The sequence below is a fragment of the Rissa tridactyla genome, chromosome 1, assembly GCF_028500815.1.
Source record: "Rissa tridactyla isolate bRisTri1 chromosome 1, bRisTri1.patW.cur.20221130, whole genome shotgun sequence".
Taxonomy (NCBI): domain Eukaryota; kingdom Metazoa; phylum Chordata; class Aves; order Charadriiformes; family Laridae; genus Rissa; species Rissa tridactyla.
The window spans coordinates 77,794,883-77,819,545 of NC_071466.1; the positions used below are offsets into that span (position 1 = coordinate 77,794,883).

At 41.6% G+C, this 24,663-nt stretch overlaps 1 protein-coding gene across 4 annotated transcripts in view; it reads right to left on the reverse strand.

The window, feature by feature from the left end:
- The window catches only part of P2RY8 (P2Y receptor family member 8), a 36,450-nt gene extending 12,118 nt beyond the window's left edge, over positions 1-24,332 (reverse strand). Inside the window, exons 1-3 of one of the 4 annotated variants that reach the window (XM_054183494.1) lie at positions 24,238-24,286; positions 22,519-22,644; positions 20,615-20,701 (exon numbers count right to left, since the gene is read on the reverse strand). The gene's annotated coding sequence lies outside the window, so the exon portion shown is untranslated. Of the gene's footprint in view, positions 1-20,614; positions 20,702-20,861; positions 21,315-22,518; positions 22,645-23,325; positions 23,351-24,237 lie in introns of those variants that run through there. The other 3 variants (XM_054183485.1, XM_054183510.1, XM_054183501.1) reach the window with 3 other exon arrangements.
- Between the last annotated feature and the right edge of the window lie 331 nt (positions 24,333-24,663).

A 24,663-nucleotide genomic window follows, 5' to 3' on the forward strand; every position in this document is an offset into this window, starting at 1 on the left:
CTGATTGGAATTTTTGAGCAAACATATACATATATTCTATTTGAAATGTGTACTTTTGATCTTATCATCTCTCTTTTCTGTGAAACTCTTTCTGAATGTTTCCTCTCCTGTTCAGTCCACAAAGGAATTGAGGTAGAACTGTGTGCATGTTTTTTAAAGATTATCTTTAGAGATTAAAAAAGAAAAAAAGGCAAAAAAGCTCACACATTGCTTTTTATTGCACTTGCACTAAGGATTTGACAGTCTGTAGCTGTTGATTGATTTAACATGGAGTCCATAAACAGGACAGCCAACCAAGATTTGTGGGTGTAGCTGAAAGGATAATTTGACATGGCATTTGGGAAATGTCTTGTGCAAAGAATGTAGGGTAATTCTAACCTAATTCATGTAACGTACTGAGGCCAGAAACTGGAAACAGTATTGTTAGGAGTGAATCAAAGAACTTGGCTGTGCATGTAGGCCGTCTTCAGAAAGGCCTTCTTCCACTACTTCCACTAGCTGGTCTCAGAATCTACAAAACCTCTTACTACCTCCTAGATAAATAGCTATGTCCCCAGAAAGCCCATGCTGGATCCATAACAACTGGTGACTTTTAAATACAGGCTGAATTATTATTCCTCTTGTTAAGTAAGATCTATACGGATATGCAACTCTTTTTCCAGAGCAGTATCATGAAGTAGCAGGATTCACTGGTGCCTTTCTTGCCTGATCTTTGCTACAGCCGTGGATTTAGCATCCGTAGAAATCTAAGTGTCTGTTTTAGGGTGAGTCGGAAAGTGTGGATGCTGCTGACTGTACTGGGCAGATCTCCAGTGACTGCAACAGGCTCATATATAGTCATTTCCATTGTAAATGCAGGTGTTTGAAGCTGAATCCAGCCCATTCAGATCCTGGTTTCCTGGAGGCTTGTAATTGCCTGGGTTCTGCCAAAATCTGAACTAGTCCACTAAAACATAATTGTCCCCTTTCACACTTGGGCCTCTCAGCTGCAACTTTAAAATGGCCAGGCCGGCTTCCATGTGAAAATGATTTGGCACAGAATAGGACCAAATGCATGATTTTACCTGTACCTGTCTTCCTCCACCTGTGTGTCAAAACCTACAGTCAGTTTTACATGATTGTAAAACTCTTTGTGTAGCAGAGGTGCCACAGCTTGGACTCAGAATAAAAAAATATTTTATCTTCTGTTGGTCCTGCTGCGGTACTTGCTGAGCATATCTAATTTAGCCTTTATTGACAGTCCACCTACAGGACTGACTGCTCTTCTGTCTCCCCAGATGCCTTCTGCAATGTACTGGTGGTGAACTCCTGGCAGACTGGGCCTTTTCCTGGCTTACACATCAGTTAGAAGCGATTCTCACATCAGCACTCGTGAAAACGGTCTTTGCTGAAAAACACATGAGCCCAGGGGCTCTGTAGGAGCTAAATTGACACACACTTGGCAGCTTTCTTGTATATCCAATTCTCTGCTTCTGAAAGGGCAAGAAGAACTAGACATACAGAAAGAAGGAGCCTTGCTTCCTGTCAAACTGTGCCTCTTACTGGAAGGCTTTGATACAAAAAATGGGCTGCTGGAAGCACTGTTGCGTGTCTGGAATGGATATTATGTCCACTCATTCCCCTGGACCCCCTGTCAACAAAATAGGTGGCCACATGTATTTCAGCAGAAGAGTGCCCAGGCTGACGAAGGGCCAGTAGGCAGCGATGTATGCAAACCAAGACACTGGGAAACATGTCAGCTCTGTGGTTGTCTTCTCATTCCTGAGCACTTTGGACAATGCTTCCCAGCCTTGCCTGAAAGGAGGAGTGGTTGGGGCTCACCTCAGGTGATCTCCATGAGAGATCTTGCACTGTCACAACTCTTTCCTTTGCACGGTGTCTTTTACTGCTTATTGTCACAGCTCTGAGCGCGAACCTTGAATTGTATCTGTACTCCGGAGCTATATATCACTGCATTTTTTCCTGAGTGATGTTCTGTTGCCCATGTATATGGTCTCAGAAGTGGTTGTTATTCTCTGCTAGAGAAAGTTTCTTCATTTTTTCAACATCGCCATCAGCAATCAATAGTATTCAAGCTACAATCATGGGGTACCCTGGCTGATTCTGCCTTTAATTGTAGTCATTTCATGACCAGGGCATGTTTCACTAGGACAGCAATGTATCGTCTGCATCTGTCTTGAGAGGAGCAACATGCAGTACCGCTACAGAGCTCAGATGGCATGACCAGGGTTCGTTTATCTTGGGACCGGTCCTGCAGGTCGGGTATTCAAGCAACTCCCAGTGAAGTCTGAGGCAGCTCTGTGTGCTGCGTGCACCTCAGAGCTCTTTGCTCAGTAGATAGAACCCAGCTCACCCTGTCCGAGCTCATGCAAACTCATTCACATGCTGAAAGAACCGAAAGTTGGCTTCTCTGCAAAAGTTCAAGGCTTATGTTGAGCACTGATAATTGTAGCAGTGCTGCTCGTGGCCGGCACAGGGCACAGTATAAATTCACATGTGCCTGAACGATGCTGAGCAGATGTACCCAAAGGCACAGTGCACAGGTAACAGAAACCTCAGAAAGAGCTAACTACAGGAGCAGATATACTGTATGACCTAGTTTTAAAAGCAGTGCTATACATGCACACAAAGGAAAAAGAAAGAGCCAACGTAATTATTATTTTTTCCCTGACTTAACACTTACAACGTTTTTTCCTGACTTCTCTTCAATTTGGCAATTTGATACCAGTTAGAGTTATGACTGGTAACATATAAGAAGTGAAGATTACAAAATGGGAAAAAAAGAAAGAGATTTCTAACGAAAGCTTCATCTCGTTCAGTTTCTTTGTGACTACTTAAGCTATCACACTAATACAAAGAGATACAACAGGAATAGCACCCTGAAACCACATCTGCTATTGTTTCATTATTCTGAAAGTCCTCGAGTGCAGGTGACACTGTAGGCCAAAGTTCAGCTCTTCAGCTGAACCAAACTGCAAGTGCCTCGTATTCAGGCATAAATAAGACCAAAATTGGATTCTTTCCTTGTCTAACATACTCCTTCTGCATTGAGAAGTATGTAAGTGCCCTAATTATAGTCAAGATACATGCTGATATTTTATTATGTGAATGTTACCTATGAAATAATCACAGGCAGAAGTCAAGCGTGTTCAGCAGCTGTTTTGGTGGGGGAACTAGTCTCCGCTCTTATCAACTGACAATACATTGCAACAGCTTGTTATTGGCTTTACTTGAGTTCCTCTTTATTGCTAGCAAAATGCCCTGAGATATCTGGATCATCACTGCTCTGCAAATCATTACTGAAGTCTTGACATCTTCAGAAAAAATAATGAAAGTGAAGATGCTGTGCTTTGAAGGGTGTAATTTGTTGACCTGTGCACTAAAAATTAGTGTCTTAACTATAATTTTTAAGACCTTGGCATTTAGCTCCAACTTAACAGAGCATTTGTAAAAGGTCTGTGTCTCATAGTGTCTTCTCTCATACTGCATCTGTGGTCTGCTATTTTTAAACGTATGGGCAAACAAACATTCTTGCAATGTATGTGAAGGTGTGAATCCATATCTTATCAGACAGTCTATGTATTTGATCTCACTCATACAGACAGAGGAGGCTGCTTACCGCTCTGGGATAGAGTTTTGCAAAACAGCTCCTGATTACCATGTAAGAAAGGGTATTCATTACTATACCATAGGACATATTATACCACAGCTGATATACTACTGCCTTATGCCCTGCTTTGTCTCTGCCGTGAGCTGTCTGCTTGCCCACGTGCTTAAGGTAAATAAACATAGCTGTGAAATTTTAAATGGTGACCACATGAAAGCGGCACAGGCCAGTATGAGGCGAGAGCAGCCTTAGCGTGATTCTGATGCAGGCAGCCCTCACAGCAGGGTACACCGGCAAAGTAAAGGAGAGGTGGGAAGCCATCATGAGGACACATAAGCATTCTTATTTATCCAGCTTGTAAAACGAATATTGTGTATGAGATATTATTAGGATAATATACTAATATAATATAGTATATTAAATATTATATATTAAACATCATTTATGATGATATATGTATGCTATAAATATTTTTCACTGGTACCACAAACTGAAATACCTATAAAATCCATAACCAACATCCCAAGCACTAGAATTTCTCTCTTTTTCATCAGATGATGTTTTAGCCTGTGTTACTGATTCATCACATATATATGTGTCTGTGTAAATATATATGCGCCCAATACTATATATCTTATATTATATTGTAGGATCATATATAATAATATATGATATTATTTTCTTGTTTCATAGTATAGCTACGATTGATAACATTCTTCTGTTTTAAAACTTTTTTTCGTGACTACAAGGGAAATTTCAGCTATTTGGACATTAAGTGTTAGTAGGATAAACCTTTACGTGAGAGGAAAGCAATCCTACTGTAAAGGAGCTCCAAGTCCTAATGTAAAAAGTGCTCGGACAACATTTAAAGTTTCAGTTTCACTGGGTCCAAAACACTATAGAGCAAAATGTGGGCTCCAGAGCTCAGCCAGTCTTAAAGACAATTTCCTTGTAAGGTGACACCTAAAACTCAACCACCTGGAAAATTATACTAAGTCTGTGAAATGCAGTGACAAGGACAAATATACAAAACCGCATTAGTTTTTTAAAATTTGTTTAGCTTCACCCCCAGACTGGAGAACTTAGCACTTTTAATGTTCTCTCATAAAACAAATGCACAAATTTAAATGCAAGCTTTTGCTGACTCCAGATGTAGCTATATACATAAGGTCTGGTGCGACTCAGTCTTCAGTGAGGTGCCACACACTGTGACAGCTAATTAATTGCCCTTAATTAATCATCTCCTGGCCGTGGATCAAACTATTGAGGTTTAGTTGAGGTCTAGCTGAGGCTGGGATCTAACCTCAAGCGAAATATATGGCTTTGTCAGAACACAAAGGGGGGCCCTGGGTGGCATGAGCTCTCAAAATGAGTCTACAGGACAGAGAGGAACTTGACTGTGGTACAAATTCAGGTGTGGGAAAAGCAAACACAATAGTCTTACCCTCTGGCACTTGAAAATGACAAAACAAATACTCTTGCCTTCACCCAAGTAGTTTAAAAGGAAGAGGAAATTAAACTCCTCCAGTTCCGCTAAAACCTAATAACACAGTAAAACGAATGTAATAATCCTGCAGAAAAAAATATGCTGAAAGAAAAGAAAGAAAGAAAAGAAATCAGCCCTTGGGGAGCTGATTATGGGCTTTATAGATATTTCAGCCTGCGTGAAAACTGCCCATTGGAGATGAAGACTGTGAGACTCATGGGATACGTAAAGACAAACTGTGAGGTAGTTTTGAAGACTGGCACAATTATGCACTGATAAGATACTAATAATGATAGAGCAGTCAGAGACACTTCTTTGGAGGCAAAATTTGGGTTGTTAGGAGCCCTGGAGACCTCTAAGTGACATGTTCTGAAATATTACTGGATTCCTGCAGCTTCAGTGTGAAACTTGAAAACAGGTACATAGGAAAATGATACAAATGTACTGAGAATAAAGGAAGAGTTCAGTGCAGATGGCTCCTGTTCAGGAAAATATGGTTTGACCCTGGACCAAAACAGGGAAAGGCTTCTGTTACTAGAAGTTAAGGTTATAGTTTTTAAACTAAAAACTAGAGAAAGCCAACTGGCACAGAAAAGCATGTAGTTCAGGATGACACATACTTACGGGTGGGAATGTTATTAAATCCTCTGTATTCTTAGAAAAAAGGACAGGAAAAGGTATTAATAAAGTCCAGGAAGGAACCAGACAAACAGTTTCTACATGAGAAGTGTATGAAGCAGATCACGTAAAACAGTCAGCCAGAAAAAAAACCCGGATATTTCTGTCTCTATAGATATGTAAAAATGCTGAGGCTGATTGTCCTGGTTTTCGGGTGGGAATCTGACCTAATTTAGGCATCTGAGAACTCTGATGAAAGAAAGTAAGTGTTAAAAATGGTATGGCCAGGGCACATGCTGATATAGCCCTGCTGAAATAGGCCATGTCGCTGAAGGATCGGAACTATCGTATTACAGGAAGCTTTGTGTCACATCCAGTAAACAATTCAGCTGCATCAACAGATGTGAAAGAATTTCCATGGGCTGAAGGCTGTAACTGCAGGACTGTACCATTGATCACATAACGAGGATAGTAAACGTGGCAGCGACGTGCTTGGGGTAGAAAGAGAGCTGTGAGAGCAAACAATACAGAAATAACAAAACCCTTCAAGTACAGCTAAACAAACGGGGCAAATGTGCCGAGGTGTGAGGTGTGTGTTCAGGCTCCACAAGTGTGACTCCTCATGGAAACCACGCGTTCAAGATCCAGAGGGGAGGTCCTCGCAAGACGAGGAGAAGCAGCTCTTGACTCAGGCCTGTGTCATCCTGAGCCTCCGCAGCAGGGGTCTCCTGGGGGCTGGGGTCTCCTGCTCCCCATCAGGACACCCAAGAGCTTTGGCCTGTAGCCTATTGCAAATAACCTTCTACAACTTCAGCTGCTTAATTAAAAAAGTAACATTGCATGTCTGTATGTGAGGTTTGACCCTACCTGTGTTTAGCGGATATGTCTAAGGAGCTTCTCCTTTGCTTTTTTTTTTTCTGGATCCTTAAAGTGCTTAGCTGGAAGACACGCACCAGGTTGTCCCAGCTGTTGCTTTGGGCCATTGACACAAGCAGCACCAGATACTGGCACAGCCCAGCAGAGAGGGGAGCCTACGGATGAGCCTGGCCCTTTGCTACACAGCTACAGAATTAGGTCTTGGAGAAATACCATAGGAAATTCCAATATCGCTGAAGAATCCCTTTTCTTTTTTAAAAACACCTTCTCCTGTCCCCAGAAGAGCAGTTGCTCTGACTGAAGGTAGAGAGGGCCCTTAGCTGGTACTCCAAGTGTTGCTTGGTACTAATAAACCACATGCACTTGGGGCGGTTCTCTGCTATGGAGGTCAGCTGGCCAGGGACAGCCTCTGCCCACACCACCAGACCTCTTCATCAGGGCGACGGCATGCAGCCTGCCTGCTCGCAGTGGTCCTGGCTGCTGACCCATGCCTGGGAGCCAGTGGGGAGAAGTCAGCTAGCACAAACCAAATCTGCACCAGGGAGCCTGCTTGTGAGTTAGTGGTGAAAGAGAAACGCATTCCAGTGACCAAAAGCTTTCCCTGGAGCTGATTAATCTATTAGCACCGATGTAAATTAAAAATACAACTTGTTGGCCCCAAAGGAATGCATAATACATGGAAATATTTGATGAGAAAACGGCAAGCTTGAAACCTGGGCTCTCGTGAGGGCTTCCCTATCGAAAGGTTTTGGTTCCCTTTTTCACTCTCTTGCAGTGCCATAGATCTCGAAGGAGAATTTGCCGCTGGGAGCTCCTTCGCTGGCAGGTACCTGGTGCTTTGGCAGAGGCTGAAACATGCTTGCAGCCCCCACAGCAGCCACCTTCTCTTCTGAAACTCCAAGGATGCCCTCAGCTTCTTGGGAGTAGGGATGGGATGGTTCTTTTGAAACCACAACCTGCCCCCCGCCCCCCTCCCTTCTTCTGAAGGAAGATCAGCACCAACTACATTCTCGCTTCTCATTTTGAGAGTAGCAGAGGTCATTTAATGTTTGCTACTACTTAGTTCCCAGCTCTGTTTCGGGACCCATGGCTCATGCTTGCTCATGGGAAGTTCAAGGGCTTGGGGACATCTCAGGGTTTTCCCACAGACCTGCCAAGCCTACACTCTCCCCAGTGCTCAGCCCAATGGTGCCCAATGGAGTCACCAATGCTCATGGTAGCATTACAGCCCGTGCGGGCATTAAAAATGTGGTTCGGCAAGCAAATAATGGAAAAAGACAGTGTTTTGAAACTCATTCAGGGAACTGAAGGAAACAGGTCCAAGTCCTTTCTATTTTAACATCTCAGCAAATCTTTTATAAAAACATAAAGGCAACATAAATTCCAGGAGAGCAGCTTTAGTATTCTTTCTTTTTCTGTGTGTGTTTCTCTGTCTCGCTTTGCAGAATTGTCACACACATATACAGAGAGGGAGAGAGGAAGAAAAGAAAAGCAGAGTTTGACGCTTCAAATCAAATCCATTTTCTTGAGGATTGGGGTTTGGTAAAGGTCGCGCATTACATTTTCACAAAAAAGCCTGGAAAGGCGAAATAAATTCTCACAACCCCTTCTCGCACCATCCAGCCAGCCATGCAGGTGAGCAAAGGCATAGTGCTCTAACATCTCAGATACCAAAGATAAGAGTGCACTGATAAAAGACGTTTCATCACATGATGTGGGGAAAGTTTTGTACAAGTTAGGACTAGCTGCTCAGTGCAGGTTCCTCTTTCAATTCTCTGAAACGCTTTAAAAACAAAATTATAGACACACAAAAAAAAAACCAAATTTCAGAAGCGGTTTCCTCAGTTCAAACCTCCCACCACTCCCACACCATCTCTATAGATGTTACTTCTAAGACGTAGTATAAACTACACATAAAAGTTACTTGTGCTTGCACGCATAGACTGGTAGTTGATAGTTTTTAGAGCATTCTGTTATATCATGTTATAAACTACCCTACACAAAAAAAATGAGGCTTGTTATTTTGTTTTGTTTACTTGTTTCTTTAATGTAAAAGAAATCTTTTTTTTTTTTTACCAACACTAGCAGAAAGAGAAGACACTTAGCAATTCATCAGCTAAAACCTATCCTTTCTTTTTAAAGGCTATACAATCACAACAGGAAATATTTTGAAATGGTCACACTAATCACAAGACAGACTAGTCTTTTAGGCTGAACATGTGTTTATATTAGTCTCCTATTTTTAGGTCACATCACATGCCAACTTTTTGCCATTGCTATTTGTATTTTAATTATAAATGTAATAATTTTTTCAGCCTTTATGAATAATAGGATCATACTTCATTCTTGCTTCATTTTTACTTGCTATACTCAAATTCATAATCTGACAGAAGCAAAGAGTGATAACTAGCTAGTTCACATTAAATTAAATGTCTGCCTTTTGTTTGCCTCTTAGTTATTGCCTTTTTTTTCCTTGTTTCTTTAAGCACCTGCAGCAAAACAATATTTGGGGAAGATACTAATTTTGGTCTAAGTCCTCAAAAGGAATTAGGCATCCAATATTTTTGGGGAATCAGTCCTTAGGAGGAGCATTCCTGACAGTTTTCCATGCTCCTTTCTGCAAAAGCAAAAGCAAAAGCAAAAGCAAGCTTGTCTCCTGCTGCCAAAACTGTCAATGAAATGTAGCAACGATACTTTGACCAGGAGATCAGTATGTCAGTGACCTCTCTGCAATGGCACGATAGCCAAAACGCTCTGGCTTTCTAGATTAGAGCAAGGATCCACCTTCTTGAACATGCCTGTGTAAAAGGATGGCTCTGGCACTCCAAGAGCACTTTGGAAGTGCTGGGATGAAGTGGCCTGAGGACAACACCCACAATGAGCTTCTTCATTATGACTCCTGCAGGAAGCCATGTCAATAAGGAGATGAAAATGCTATCGACTTCTCTGTATCTTTTTGTGAAGAAGTCTCCTTGCAATAACAAGAGATAGATGATTAAGAAGCAGGACTTTTCTGAGAGCTGACAAGACTGTGGGTGTGTTCTTGAGGATGATAATCAGATCATCTTCAGTTCCAGTGCGCTCTCTCTCACTTGCTCAATGCCTTTAAAAAAGTCACTTTCCTACTCTGGTTTAATTTTCTTCTTTTTTTTTTTTTTATAATACGAATATGTTTGCACTGCTCAGCTACCTTGCTGATGATGGTTTAAGAAATATTAGTGTCTTGCTTTGTAAAGGCTCCAAGAGTTAAAAGGAGAACAAGCAGCGTTTGAAATTGCCAACATAGCACCTGCTTTTATTTAAGTGAAGAAGCAATCTGTAAAAAACATACTTGCATGCTTACTCTAAGGTGAAAACTGTTGCTGTAATGGACTACCCATTTACTTAGAAGATTTTCCATTCTTTTTCAGAATGCTTCCAGAAGTTAGATATGTTCTGTGTCCAGTTTTACAGAAAGTATCAATCCAATTAATTCACATTAATTTACTGGAATCAGTGGACTTGTTCTCATGGTCCATTAACTACATTTTTCCCAGACAAAGCAACAAGATCTCTTATGCTATCATCTCTGCAAACCTTTCAGTGATTTCTTAAAACAATGAAGTAAGCTTGATGAAATCATTCAAAAGTTATGACTCTTGAATGAGTGAGGTTTTGTGCCTTTTTTTTGAATGTCCAGTTCAAGCCATATTCAAGGGACTGCATTTGTCAAAACTGCGTTCAGACATTTTTCTTTCTAAATTGAGCACTTCCTTGTACCTTAAATTGGGATACCCAAATAATGAGACTTCCCAAACCTATTATATTATCCAAACAGAAAATTATTTCTTTACAGGGAGTGGGTTTTTTCTGCCCAAATAACGCAATAATACCCTAAGGGGAAAAATCTCCACAAACTGCAAGGTACAATAGGATTTTCTGGTTCTCAAATGACTGAATAGCTCATATTATGAAAGACAGGGTATGGCTTTGTACACTGGGTTTCTGATGTTTTGTTCTTGCTACTAGTCAAGCTCAAGAAAGCTACAGTTCAGCTGAAAACCAGTTAAGAGTTTCTTTAGAAACTGGGTGTAAAATGAGATTGTGGTTAGTTTTGCTCAATCACAAAAAAAGACAGAGACACAGGAAAGCAACCAGTACCTAGAAGCAGTCAATACAGAATGCAAGCCCACGGAGAGAGCCTAGAGCACACACCATCCACACCTCCTCTACTCCCCAGGTTGTGGAAACAGAAGTAGACAGAGGCACCTGCCTGCCCAGGCATCTCCATGACCCCAGCTGACAAGTCCCATACCTCGCTGGCTCACAAGTAGGCATTTTAGAATGAGATCCAGAAAGCCAGGACACCAAGCAGCAAGCAAGCTAGACAACAGGAAACACCTTGGTCCCCGAGAAAGCTGCAGCTTTTGACATTTTGCTGAGGGTTTCAAGGAGGCCTCTAGCTATAACCATGTATTACGACTAACATTTCTCCTGGAGTGAGGTGCTTGCATCAGTCTTATCTCACAAAAAATGGAAGGATCCAAACCAGCAACAACAGTACTGCTCACATTCTCCAAATATCACTCAATGGGGATGTGGGAGATAGGAACTTATTTCTCTCTTCAGAGTCATGAGATTTGAATCTATACCTCCCACTACGCAAAAAGATTTTCTATTAGTTGCTTCATCTAAAACATATAAATTACATCATTGAAATAGGAACTGCAGTTCAGATGTCTTCTCCTCTCAGGTACTGAACAAAACACTACAGTCTTTTTTTCTCACCCATGGACTTTATATCCCAGTTGCACCATGCAAACTGGAACGAATTCAGGTGCAAGAGTAAAGATAAGCTATAGATAAATAACTTCAACGTGGTGGTTAATGCATTTCTGCAAGAATGGTTGATTCCAATCAGATTAGATAAACATCTCTAGTCTGTAGAGACCGCTCTAAGCATCCACAGGATTAAAGGGCACATGGAATTGCTACCTTTCTTCTGGCTGTATCCCATGCAGGATCTACTCCAGTAAGTTTCAAATAAGTGCTTTGACTATTTATGGTATACTGGGTCCTCAAAATGATACAGCATAAGGAACAGTATTTCCCCACACCACAACTGTGGATCATTTCAGGACTTCACTCTGAGTTGGGTATTAGGATATATGTGCTTATGAGCACTTAGTGACTGGGCTTCATAGTTTTGGTATTGGGCACCCTTAGCAAAAACTGAGCAGTTGAAGGCCTCAGTCTTGAGTTTTAGCACTTACAGTTACGACAAGAGAGTATTTAGGCTCCCTAAAGCCTTTTTTCAATGCAAGCATTAAGGTCGGATATTGGAAATTCCACCTTTTCTCCTTTAGTGTGAGGTTGGGGTGAATGCCAACAAGTAGGTCAGGCATATGAACATGCAGAGGCCTGATGTTGGGCATATTTGTGGTGAGCCACAAATACACATTTGCCTTGCTCTGCCTTCTGGGATCGTGCCCCTTTTGCAGAAGAGTCTCCTTGGCTTATACAACTAAATCACCCTTTTGGTGAGCATAGTCCGACCCCAGATGGATTGCCGGCGCTGTCTGTTGTAAGCCTCAGTGGCAGTCGAGTAAAAGTACTTGCCTTTCCTGCTTTTGCAGCAGTACCAATGGCTTTTCTCTAGGTCAAAAATCCTGGCAGGTATTCCATACTGTAGTGCCACTCAATCAGCATCCCAGTCTTCCCAGATCATGGTATGTCCACAGACATTTTAACTTTTCGCTTGCCAAACTCCTTGAGAACACATATCCTGTCCATATATCTTGTCCCAGCAGACTGGGGAAGGAAAAAAAGCTACCTGGCTCAACTCTGCTTTTTTGTAGCGTTCTTCCAGACACAGTAGTCTGGACATAAGGGATTTGTGGGGGTGGACGAGGGTGAGTCTGGCAGGTGGGTATGGTGCCTTCACTGCTAATCACCGGGTCGAGTGCGAGTGCTTCCTTTCCTCCCGACAGCAGGAGTGAAGTCAGGATGTTTCTTGTTGCACAAACGCGCCTGATTTCCTGGGTTGTTTAGAGAAGGATGATGCGCCTCAGCTCACAGGGCTATAGGTATCTACTTGCTCTACCACTTACTGAGGTCCTTTACATATCCAGCCCCCCGCCCCGGCTGGGATGGGAGAACAATATAAAGATCCTGTGCTTACATTGACTACATTTACCTACTAAGAGGGGCGATTACACAGGGAGATACCTAGGAAGCTGTTTTTCCCACTTGAAGATCAGAGAGAAAGACTTCAGTAAAAATGAAAGCTGGGCTCATGGAGTTACAACACGGGGCAGGTTGGCCTCAGAGCAGAGACCAACCTAATGCTTTTGTAACATAACTAGGCTCACAGGACATACATGGAGTAGTTTACTCCCATCTCCTCACCCCAGCACGAGACCTCAGCTCTCTCTTGCGACATCCTTTCATTGCTGGTATGACTGAATCACATCAGTGGGTCTATGGATGCCTCACTGTGAAGGACAGGGTTTGAGGAAAGTAGCAGATATCAGGTCATTTTTAGTGGTGTGTGGTGTCAGATAGCAGGAAATCCTGATATTTACAATCAATGTGTGATGTTGGCTTCTCAAAATAAAACTCTATCAGAAGGATGAATGAGAAGACCATAAGATTCTGCCTGACAAAACCACTTCTACCAAACTGTTGTCACCTCTTCAACCCTGTCGTGCTTTTCTGATGAGAAGCTACCTGAAGGTTTGCTTGGCTTTCATACTCCCAATTGGTTGGAAAGATGGATAGATCAACTTATTCATAGACTGTAAATGAAGAAGAAAAGCACGAGTGTCTAAAAGATTGTGTATTAAAGAGTTAAGAGGAAGGGAGGAGAAATAAGGAAGTAGTGGTTGAAACAATCTGCTTTTAAGCATACAAAAACTTAAAAAAGACTTGATAACATTTTAAACGGAGTGTATAAACAACACAGAAGAGCTCCAAACTAGGTGTTTTTTTCTGGGGGATGGGGACATCCAGAGCTGGTGGAAACTGTAATGGGAATTTCAGAAATGGAAGTCTGCACTTTTAGCCAAAGAACAAGCACAGGTTTCTCACCCACCCAGACTGAAACATGAAGTGAAGTGACTGTTTCTAATAATAAGGGAGGTTGGTTTCTGAACCTTTCCATTGTAGAGTAGCGCCATTTTTTCTACCCAGTTATTTCGTTGGAGATCTATTAGATCAAAAGTACATAAAACACAGCAAGTGCTGTGAAGTACTGTATCTTGGGGTTTGCCACTAAGGGCAGCTGGACTGTCAGCGTCACAAAGAGAAATACAAACTGATTTGCAAAGAACATTTACATACTCTCTAATTCTGATCTAAGAATGCTATGCTGGCTTTTTAAAAATTATACTATATTTTGCTGTCTCTCCACTGGGGAAAAACTCTTGTCATTTTTCATCATTGACAGTAGTGATTGACCAGCATTACAGACTTTGTAGCCCTCACATAGAAAAAAAGTTCTAACTGTAAAGTCACTGTGTCTTGCAGATGTGTGTTCAAAAAAGTGCTGTCATTTGCAACTGTCTGTACAAACGGTATTGCCAAAACGTACGGCACCGTGTTTCCCCAGTGTGCGTGGTCGTGGAAAAAGACTTAGTTTAAGGATGTTAGGGGTGGTCTAGGATACATTTATTTCAGAAGTGAAATAAATATGTACAAAATTAATATAAAATAAATATATATAATTGAAAATATTTCATCTTTATCTTCAGAGCTATTTAGTAGTTAATGGTTGCAAGCTTAACTTTCTGTTTCTATATAACCCCATTTAACATTTGTGCATGGAGCAATAAGACAGCATGTAACAGTTTGTAAGATTTTTATTTACCAGCATCACTGCAAGTTGTCTATCTTCACTGCCTTTGATGGCTACGCATCAAGAGAATTAAGCTTTGGCTCAGAAAAAGGAAATAAGCACCCACAAGACAGTCTCTAGAGCGCATTTCTCCTCCTCCGGAGGAGAGCATTGAGGCATTAATGTTGACATAGAAAGTGCAGACTATTTCAGGGGAGACTTTGATGTTTGTCTTCTTCCCAGAAGAAAGTAAAAGGGCACAATGGCACTGGGCTGCAGAAAAGGAAGGCGAAGGCCAAGTCTCTTTGGACCACCATGGGGATAATGTGCACCGAGATGCTGGGCCAGGCAAGGCTTTCTATGAGCCAATCAATAAATATGGTTCATAGAAACACTGTAGGCTGCTTGAATTTAAATGTGAGATTCTTTTTTTTCACTACCTGTTCTTACCTGGCAAATGAGGTTTGTGGATGGGCATGTGGCCTCATCTGGAGGGGAAGGATGTGATATGGGAGTGATGCGTTGTTCACTTTATCATTAATTTAGAGGCAAGAATATAAAGAAAAACCAAACAACTGCTGAGCCCAGCTGCTGTTCAGCTTTGTTTGAAAAGGATCTTTGGTCTATATTCACAGGTCTGTATTTCCCCTCTCTCCCTCAATAAGGTGAATGTGTTGGTTAATTCTTGCCAAATTCGATAAAGGGTGAAGGTTAACTAAGTTTCTGTGCGTTGCATAAAAATATTTGGATGAAAGCCTGGGATTCAGGCATTTACAATTCCACCTAATGTTTTTAGTTCCTTTCCCTGATTTCTGCAACTGCATATGGTTTTCTGTGCATTATGGCCATAATAACACAGGAGAAGGTTGTAGACATGTGCAATGACAATAATGACAACCTTCATTATATAGTAATCCACCACAAGTCACAGAATTTTAGGAAGAAAATAGACTACTGTTTTCTACTGCCCCCAGAGCCACTAGAGAACTTGTTGGTGTTATCTCCCCTTCTGGGAAAGTGTCACTGCCAGTCTCATGCTAACTGCTCAAAATGCCTTTTTCAGCCTGGGATCAAAGCAATAAAATTGTACCTCAGAATAAATGGCAGAGTATTTCATGTGGTTAAAAAAGACAGTCTGCAAATCCTACACCAAATCCTGCTTGACTCAACACATGACAGACCCAATTTATGAATGGTCCAAGTCCCGGTGAATACATTTATCTTCCATTGAAGGCAACAGGAAGTGAGAGCATTTAGCATTCGGCTCTCTTGGGCCCACAGGTGGACACCAAAATATCTTTCATCTAGAAGCATGACTTTATTTCTAACACCTGGCATACTTTGAATTTCTGGCTAGTCCTTTGTGAACAAACCTCTACTTATTAATTTATTTTCTTCAGATTTATTTGAAAAGTTTAAGCTGATGATACGTGGAAGATGAAAACATTTTTCTTTGCTGAAGCAGGTGGGGGTAGAGGAGCATTTACAGCTCCTGTAGCATGTTAGCCTGAACCGTGAAATTGTTGGCAATGGCAAGATGCAACAATATGTTTTTTATTTCAAACGTGAGGAAGTCAAATCCCTAGGTGCCCCCATGCTCCTTAAAACTAGGCAAAGATGTTTCTGACCACCTATTTTTCCTTCTATACTCATGACTACACTAGTCCCTAGACAAGTTAGAGCGGCCAGAAGAGCAGGAACAACCAAAGGAGCTGGTATTTCTGTAGTACAATTTGTCTCTCTCTCTGCTCTCCTACTGCTAACTGGCATAGGAATAATGTTTCCACATGCTGGTGTTCCCCGTATAACAAAGTGATCCCCAGGCACTGCTGTGAGAGACTTCAGAGTTTATTTTTGCAGTACTGCAGCAGCAAAAACTGGGAGGTGCTGAGAATTTACTCCACTCAGTGTAAACATTTTCCAGCCGAGGGTAGACCAATCATCTATGTTACTGATATTCAGATGGGTTGTGATCTCTGCCTCTCTCATGTATTCATGTACTCATATTCATGTATTCAGCCCACAAACATTAGCAGGAATAGACACGTGAGTTGAGCAAACCTATCAGACTACTATAACATGTAAACCTGTGACGTGTCCTGTTAGTTTCTTTGAGAAGTGTTGTTGATGGAAGATTTTGCACTTCAAAAGCTGTAAAAAAGTTTTCACAGGTATATATGATTTAAAATCTCAAACATTTAACGTATGCTCAACCTGAAATGTCTCAGTGATGAGTTTGTGAGGCTAATTTATCCACCAACAGCAGATTTTAAGGTTATGTATCTACACAGCAGAGAATTTCTGAGATCACTAAAGCCAGGCACTTAGCAGGAGGTGTTAACACCTAGAGGTGTTAACAATACCTTTATGCCCCATGCAAGAAATTCATGACCAAAAAGGCAAGTCTTCATCTGAAAGAGTGGGTTACAAATATTTTATTTGGCAAGTATGTACAGACTTAGGTCACGAATTGGGCTCATAAAGAGATGCTGTACGCAATGTGTAAAGCAGTGTTTAGCTCAACTTGAGGGCTTGATCTTGCTCCTGCTTAATTCAGTCTCACATTGTCATACTGGCAGTCAACTTCTGTTAGCTGCAATAATGGATAAGCTGCCAACTTTTTGACTGTGTATTTCTAATGACCACAACAGCTCTGATCATCGCACTGATTATTTAAGCACTGAATAACTGAGACCATCAGCTTTGCAGAGACTTGGGATTGAGGGGAGGGGAAGGTGTCCATAATGAAGGACTAATAATAATTCCTTCCTTGCCAAAATACTCACAATGCTTGTATACCTCAGGAAGGTTACTGCTCTAGCATCTTGGACAAATAAACATCTGAAGAACCTGGGAGCCAGAGTTTCATCAGCATGTTCCCCTGGTTGCTTTGCAGTTTAGTGATCAAACTAGTGAAAAGCTGGAAGTCAACAAGCTGAAGAGAGCCAGCTGCCAAGAAACTTCACAAGTCATCTGGCTGGAAAATGGACAAGTTTAAACCCGCCCATTTCCCTTTGATCTTTGCTGGAACCAATGCCCTCCCATCAATTTTCCAAAGGCAAAATACCCCATTAGAAAGCTTTAGCTCTTTTCTCGTCATTGTTCAATGAGTGACGCTATGCCCTATGTACAGTGCATTGTTCAAACTCTTGTCCTCAATACCAAATAAATTATTTATTTATGGGCATTTTTCTGGCATCCAAAAATAATTTATGTATGGGCATTTGTCGTAGCATCAAAGTGCTTCAAAAAGACCCACCATTTTTTTTCTTTGCAGCCCTCCTTTAATATGAAGATTATTTAACCCCGTATTACAAACAGAAAAGCGAGGAATGGAGGCCCTGAGTTGCCTAGGACCTGACTTCTAAGAGCTTTTGGCATTATGTAAAATGTTACTGTTTCAAAGCCACATTTCTATTGACTGTATCTGGATCTGTGAGTACTAAATACTTCTGCAAGTTACACCCAGGTGTCTTTTAATAAGCATTTGAAAATGAGGAACTCGGAGTTGGCGTCTCTTTCTGAAAGCCAGAACCCCTTAACCCCTTAATCTGAAACAGGATTTCAGGCTGTTGATAAAATGAGCATCACATGGGTGAAAGGATTAAAACACCAATGATGACTTAGGTGTCTCAGAACGGGATCTGAAAGAGTCAGCAAAATGCTGAGATACAGTGTGAAGTCAGCACTCTTCACATGCTACATACCTAAATCATCCAGAAGAGATTATGGATGAGTCTTGGAAACATGAAAACTTGGAAAAAAATATTATTAAGTCTCACAGAACATCTCTCACACAGGAAAACTACTGGGAGACCTGAGCCTTGAACCTTCCTTTTATGAAGATTCCCTGTTGCCTTTTCTTTCTGGGGACTGAATATGATTTGCTAGAATCTTTTAAGATGGTTGATATAAGAGAAACACTTCTCTTCCCTGTCTAAATGATAGAGTAGCGGTTAAGGTCAGGAAATAAATGCCTTAAGTTGCCTCCCAAGTCTGACCATGTAACTTATTATCTGACCAGCAGGTTGTTTTAACCACAAAACTGCTGGGTACTACCCATATTTCACATCAAAGATGTGCAATAAAAATTATAGATATGACAGCTCAGGGAAAGATGAAAATGCCATGCAGGAGGGCAAGAGATTCTCTAGCCTAGTGACAGGGGCAGTCATCTGTAAGGGAATGGACATGGCCTGGTCTCTACTCTTTTGATTGGCCCTTGCGGCTATCCAGTGACTACTTAATGCGAAAGAGTGTCCTTAAAGACGAGACTATAGATCAGGTATTTTGCTTTCTAGATGAACGATATTTCAGGCGTCTGCTCCTTTTTTGTCCAATGACCACTGCTTTCTCTTCCAGCTTCAACTGGCCAGGTGCAAATCAGACCAGACTGTGGTAGCTGGCATACTAGCTAGCTAGCAAGGAAGGAGGTGGATAAGGCTTTAAATACTTTCCAAAGAGAGTGTTGAATGGGCATGCTCTTTCTCCTAGGAGAGTGGTCTAGAGAAGTAACGCTATTTCCTCCTCCTTCACTGTGTTTGAAAAGAAAGCACTTGTATTACTAAAGAAGAAACCCAGTCTTACTGATGTGCTTTAAGCATGCTCCTTACTGGCACGAGGCCAGCTCTCTCAGTCCTGTCAAAATCCAATTGCTCTATCATTACAACTGAATATCTGCTCTATACTTGTCCTTAAGTATCTTAAGTACTGCTATCTTAAGTACTATTATCTTGTGTTATGAGAAGCAACGACTAGGGTGTAATTCCCTAGTAGACAGACCCTGTATGAGAATCGCCCCCACTTCGAGCTGAAGCTTTGAAGTTCCACCCCACCTCCATTTCAGGCATTTCTCATGTATCTATTTCTTAAGGAGAAGCCCTCTTCTCAGCATCACACAAGACTTTTAGATGGAATCAGTGGCAGGATCTCATTTCCCAGGACATCACTCAGTCACCAAAATCACAAGGCTACTTTGCCTTTTCCTGCAGCCCTACCTCTCAGTCAGCGTGTGTCCTTCAGCAGCAACAGTCTCCCTCTGAATTAACTGTTGATTGATATTCTGTGCTGAAGTTTACATCTGTAATATTTACTCTTAGATGACTGAAGGCTACACCATAGTCCACATGCACAAGGGAGCTGTTACTACACAAAGGATATGTCAATATTAGTAAATTAAATGCTGTCAGAATCTAGGCTCAGGCCATAAAATTCACTTCCTTGGGCTGTTACAATTCTGGCACAGTTTTGATTCCCTCTCTCAAGCAACTCTGTGCCCCACACAACCATCTTGTGCAGTCTAGGAGTTATGATAGACCAAAGACCATTCCAAAAAGTATTTCAGAGGCTAAGAACAATTGTTGTTACAGATGTGTCAGATAAGCTAAAGACCAGAATATGACAGGTCCCAGCAAATGGATGCAGTGCAAAATTAGTTGGGTAAAAACGTATTTTCTGTGTAGACCACTAGAGGGTGCAGACAAACCTACTTTCCCCTGAAGATTATTTTTAGGTTACTGAGACCTGGATATTGCAGGTTTTTTCTCCAGAGTCTTTGAGGAAAAGAGCTGAAAGGATCATGCCTTGCTGTCCTCTACAACCCACTTACGTCATGTGTAGCATGTAACCCAAAGTCTATCTTCCTTCCCTTAACTGCTGTCCAGACACCACCCTCTGTCCTCATCTACCTCAATTTCGTACTACCATTTTTCCTCTTCTCTTTCCCCCCCCCCCCCCTTTCCTTCACCATTTCTGTTCCTGCGTATCCACAGTTTCCTGCTCCCCGCCACTCCTCTGTGCTCCAGGAGGACTTCCCTTTGATCCCAGCACTGCCTGACTGTCACAAGATGAAGCAATAAAAGTACGAAAGGCTTATTCTCCCAGCCTTCAGCTGCTGCACCATTGTAGCCCAGAAGTAGTGTCTACTCAGAGAACCCAGGATCCTGGGAGAACAAGATTTCAATTGGGCATGCTTTAGAGAGTCTGAAAGACCGATCATATTTTTGAGAAGTTATGGGGGGAAAAAAAAAAGAAAGAAAAAGTCTTTACAAGATGATTCCTGTCTTTGTGCTTACTCACCTACTCAAAGCAAAGGCTTGTGTTCCTGAATATTCCCTTATTGCCTCAGCAATTGCCTCATACAGCTAAACTCTGCGTGTAACATCCTGCCAAAGAAAACGCAAAACTTTTCATCTTAAATGTTGATCAGACTTACAGGCAGCTCCCTAAGGAATTTGTCACGCTGTGGCCACCACTGATGTTTCCGTGCTGCAGCAGATCAGATTTCCTCTATGAGTAAGAGCTGCAGAAAAGACCAAAGAAAAATCTTTTAAGGATCAGTTGTTATAAAAAAAAATAAAAATTAGAAGAAGCACATCTAAAGATAACACCAAACAGTGATAACTACTGATAACGCTGCCTTTTATAGCTTTAAAACACAGTTTACTAGCTGTAATACGTACCTGTGTAGGTTTACTAAAAATGCATAATATCCACATCTGAAGACGAAGAGAAGATAAAAGACCACATAGTTTTTGGTGACTTGATGTTTTCCCTTCTTATTTTTGCAGATCTGAATCAGAGGCAGTGTTATCTAGCAAGTAACCCTAGCTGCTTCATAATGACTGTACCGGTGCGTAGTTTCTGTTGTTATTTCAAGACTTAACCAGTAGCTGGGAGAGCGAGGATGTGAGGGTAAAATTCTTTTCAATTCATCAACTACTGAGACTGAATTCCTCATGCAGCGGTGGGAAAATGTGACAAAAAAATGTGCAGCTTTTGATGAACAAGCTTATAGATGCCTTGCCCCAGACTGATCAACGCCTGGGCCCTCATCAGTCTGTGCGCAAAAAGGCAGAACGTCTCTGTCACGATATCAATGACAGCTAAAATCCAGCATTTTAAAAAAATTGAGCTGTTTCATGAAGCTTGTGCAGATGTCTCTCTCTCTTCCTCTCCCTGAGCTTTTGTTAAATACTCAACACTGAAAAATAAGACTAACAGTGGAAAATTTCAGCAAGGGCGGAAGGATTCTGATCAAAAACGTGTGAAAAGAGACCAGATCAAACTGACATTACCAGATTCAAAGGATGTAGAAAATTAACGCTGTGTGATATTTCTTATTGATTAGCACCTAAATTTAGACAAAAATTGGATTATATTACTCATTTTAAACCTATTTTAAACTAACAACCCTAACTCTCAGGCTGAGTCCCTCTCAGGTTTCCTGCATATAAACAGTAAGCCCAGGAGGAACACCAACTTGGCCTTCCCATTTGAGAGCTGTCAGTAAGAGAAAACAAGCCCAAACAACAGTCCCAAAGACATTTCCTTATAAAATGAGCTCATTTTGTCCCGAAATTTTTGAGGCAGTTGTCAAGGACCAAGCTCTCCCATTTCTGTAAAGTAATTTTTCAGGGGAGAGCTCTGTTTTCAAGCTCATTTTTTCTGTGAAAAACATGAGAACAGTGTCAATAAATATCCTGATACAAAAAATGTCCTTCTGTCCTTTTGAAGGCTTTGCAAAAATTAGATGCAGCAGTGAAACCCCCTGGACTTCTGCTTCAAAACCACTTTTTTTTTTTTTAATCTGGAAACTATGCAAATATGAAATAAAGTTGTTAGACGGCAATACGTGTGCAAAACACCACCACATCTTTTAAGCACATCGAGAAATAGTCTCGCTGCCCCTTCATTTCTGAGCAGGACCTAGGGAGCCCACCACAGGATAACTTCTTGAGGCCAGATTGTGGGCTGCTGGGTTTCTCCCCTCTAGCCACTCGACCAGAACACAGCAGTTACTGGGGGAGACCACATTTACCATACAAGGAATGGCTTTTCTAGGGTTTGTTTCTTTTCCATCCTATTATGCCGCTACATATAACGTATGGCTCCCTCCGACGGAGAGCTGAGGAGCACACCCTTTTCCCAGACCAAACAAAGATACTCATGCTGAAAGAGAGTGCTGAGGGCAAACATTTTAAATCACCTCAGCTGGCCTTTTCTGCATTCACAGTCATCAGTGTGAGCAAAATTGCCTGCACAGGCAGATACATCTGAGTTGAACCCAAACCCACTCTGAAAGACAGAAGATGAATACACATTTTTCCATAAATGTACCTGTAGGGAGGCTAAAAACTGAAGGCTGAAGCAGTGGGTGAGCTGCTGGTTGGTGACGGGGGAGGCCTGGGTTCAGTTTGCTCTTCCCGCACCAAGCTGGTGAGTACTTTCCCTTGAGCTGTGCCCCTGCAGAAACGGGGAAATGTGACTGCAGGATGAGTAGGCACACCTCAGCCAGCTTTCATCGGCAAGCTGTGGCACAGGCTGCAAGTATTTAGCAGCTCAGGCCATCCAGAGCTGTAAGGAACAGCAAATTGCTGAGCATCGGTACTCCAACTGAGAAGACCAAGGCTGATGTAAGTGCTCCTACCCATGCCATAGCCTCTTCCCGAGCGGAACGGTGACATGCTCTTTGGCTGTATCTAAACTGACATACAGCTGTTTGCAAGGGAAAGCTTGGGAATTTTGATCAGATCACCTGCACTGTTGAGCTGCGAAAATCAGGGCATAAGTCTGGCATCAACTGGGATTCATCCGCGTTCCCCACGTGTAGGTGACTGTGACAAAACGTCTGTGGCTCACAGCGTCTTTTAAGGGTGAAATTCATTACAGCGGTCTAAGGGCTGCCGTAGTAGCAATCTCACAAGTAAGGTGGAAGTGATTTAGGAATGGAGTCCAAACATTGATGGGGCTTAACGTGTCTGAATCAAACGAATGCTTTTGAAAACCCTAGCTAAATTCTCCCACCCAGTATGAATAAAATCCAGAAAGTGCTTATAGCAAACGCTGGGCACACTCAAGCAGCCAGTGTCCAAACATTAAAACTGATTACAAGCAAATACTTAAAAAAAATTAAATGCCAAAAACCTGACTCTCCAGTGTATGACTTCACCCAGCGATCCTCATGGCACGTAGAATTTCACTTTCTGTAGGGCAACCTGGTGACAGCACATTGTTACAATAACTGCCCTACGGATGGCTATTTTGTGCTTGTTTCTGAACTATTAAAAAAAAACTTCACGCAAATAGTCTCTCTCCCTGTCTATTAAGAGACAACAAATGCAGTATGCAAGAGTGCACTCTGTTACAAGACTTCCTTCTGGTGCCTGTCTGTCTGAGTTCAGTTTTTATGCATCAAAAGACGCCGATAAAATTACATCGGTTTATGACATGGTTCCACAGTCACTCCTGTGTGTATGTTTCCTTGCTGCAAACCTCAGGAACAGTCTCAGGATGACTACAATACGTGACTCTGCAATAGCTAAAGACAGGTATCAGGTCCAGATTTACAAATAAAACTGTTCCAAAATGATCTGTGTTTTTTTTCTCTCCCAATATGTAGAAGCTCATTCTTCCTCCTTTTAAAAATACCATTGAAGACGCGCTATGATTTTTACTACTCTCCTTACTAAAGCAAACTGTACCCCTGATAACCCCTTATTTTGATAGTGGTTTGTGCAGAGTGAACTCCTTAAAACTGGCGGTAAGGGCTTTCTTTCTCTTTTACTGCAGTATTTGCTGTAATAATTCTGACTACATGTAACATAACTTCTTCGTTATCATTGCTGTATTATTAACCCATACAGTTCGTTCTTTATTTCTACAGCTTACAGTCGTCTGGCACAAAGACACACATGTACTTCTTTGATTGCAGTGAACTTTGTTCTCCCTTCAGATGTAAATAATAGGAGGGAGAACAAATGAGTCCTGACTGAGTCTGACTCCACTGAAAAACAATTTTGAATAAACAATCAAGAAGTGAAAAGCTGTACTCCTTACCTGATCTGGGATGTGCACCTTGAAAGCCTCTTAAATGACAGAGAAGAATTAGAAATAGTTGAAAGTTTGTACTCATCCAACCACAGGGCTCAGGAAATGACCGCGTATTTTTGCAACGATTTAACTCCTTCCTTACTTCTAATCGTCTCCGCTTTTTCAAGTACAGTAAAAAAATCCATCTTACCCTTCTACTGCAGTTTGGCACCTAGTGCCATGCCCTAGGCATGATTTCTGTTTCACACTGAGAATATGCAGGTGGCCAGAGGAGATGACTCTGATCGCCTCTATGGAAGAGAGAATTCGCAGTGTCTTCTACATCACTGTGGCCAAGTACATTTTACTGTTGAGTGAAGCTTCTCTGATGAAGTGTAGAAATGACTAAGTAATGGCTTGAGCACCTAACCCTCATTTTTAGAAGAGGCTTAG